Source organism: Arachis stenosperma, chromosome 1, assembly GCF_014773155.1.
Source record: "Arachis stenosperma cultivar V10309 chromosome 1, arast.V10309.gnm1.PFL2, whole genome shotgun sequence".
Classification (NCBI taxonomy): Eukaryota; Viridiplantae; Streptophyta; class Magnoliopsida; order Fabales; family Fabaceae; genus Arachis; species Arachis stenosperma.
In genome coordinates, this window is record NC_080377.1 from 45,671,001 (window position 1) to 45,672,610 (window position 1,610).

Here is a 1,610-nt window from a genome sequence, read left to right on the forward strand (position 1 = left end):
AATATACAAAACCATGCTATTTCATTGAATAAATGTGGGTAAAAGGTGATAAAATCCCCTAGATTCAATACAAGATAAACCGTCAAAATAGGGTTTGTCACACTCTCCTTTTGGATTTTCTTCTGTATTGCTTGGAAGAGTACTAGGAGGGAGTTCAGTAACTTTCTTGCTCAGCTGACCCACTTGTGCCTCCAAGTTCCTAATGGAGGACCTTGTTTCAGTCATGAAACTTTGAGTGGTTTTGATTAGATCAGAGACCATGGTTGCTAAGTCAGAGGGGTTCTGCTTAGAATTCTCTGTCTGTTGCTGAGAAGATGATGGAAAAGGCTTGCCATTGCTAAACCTGTTTCTTCCACCATTATTGTTGTTGAAACCTTGTTGAGGTCTTGTTGATCCTTCCATGAGAAATTTGGATGATTTCTCCATGAAGAATTATAGGTGTTTCCATAGGGTTCTCCTAGGTAATTCACCTCTTCCATTGAAGGTTCTCAGGATCATAAGCTTCTCTTCAGATGAAGCATCCTTAGTACTGCTTGGTGCATTTTGCATTCCAGACAGACTTTGAGAAATCAAATTGACTTGTTGAGTCAATATCTTGTTCTGAGCCAGAATGGCATTCAGAGTATCAATCTCAAGAACTCCTTTCTTCTGATTTGTCCCATTGTTCACAGGATTCCTTTCAGAAGTGTACATGAATTGGTTATTTGCAACCATTTCAATTAGTTCTTGAGCTTCTGTAGGCGTCTTCTTCAGATGAAGAGATCCTCCAGTAGAGCTATCCAAAGACATCTTGGATAGTTCAGAAAGACCATCATAGAAAATACCTATGATGCTCCATTCAGAAAGCATGTCAGAAGGACATTTTCTGATCAATTGTTTGTATCTTTCCCAAGCTTCATAGAGGGATTCTCCATCCTTCTGTCTGAAGGTTTGGACTTCCACTCTAAGCTTACTCAATTTTTGAGGTGGAAAGAACTTTGCCAAGAAGGCATTGACTAGCTTTTCCCAGGAGTCCAGGCTTTCTTTAGGTTGTGAGTCCAACCATGTCCTAGCTCTGTCTCTTACAGCAAAAGGGAATAGCATAAGTCTGTAGACCTCAGGGTCAACACCATTAGTCTTGACAGTGTCACAGATTTGCAAGAACTCAGCTAAAAACTGATGAGGATCTTCCAATGGAAGTCCATGGAACTTGCAATTCTGTTGCATTAGAGAAACTAATTGAGGCTTAAGCTCAAAGTTGTTTGCTCCAATGGTAGGGATAGAGATGCTTCTCCCATAGAAGTCGGGAGTAGGTGCAGTAAAGTCACCCAACACCTTCCTTGCATTGTTGTTGTTTTGGGCTACCATGGGTTCTTCTTCTTTGAAGATTTCTGTTAGGTCCTCTACAGAGAGTTGTGCCTTAGCTTCTCTTAGCTTTCGCTTCAAGGTCCTTTCAGGTTCAGGGTCAGCTTCAACAAGAATGCCTTTGTCTTTGTTCCTGCTCATATGAAAGAGGAGAAAACAAGAAAATGTGGAATCCTCTATGTCACAGTATAGAGATTCCTTAAGGTGTCAGAGAAGAAGAAAATTAGAAGGAAGAGGTAGAAGAATTCGAACTTAACTAGATAGAG

General features: G+C 40.5%; 1 non-coding gene across 1 annotated transcript; it reads left to right on the forward strand.

Annotated features, from left to right (window-relative positions):
* The first annotated feature begins 843 nt into the window (after positions 1-843).
* On the forward strand, positions 844-951 carry LOC130955908 (small nucleolar RNA R71). Its single transcript, XR_009076941.1, has one exon. It is a non-coding gene; the product is annotated as a small nucleolar RNA R71 (small nucleolar RNA).
* The last annotated feature ends 659 nt before the right edge of the window (positions 952-1,610 follow it).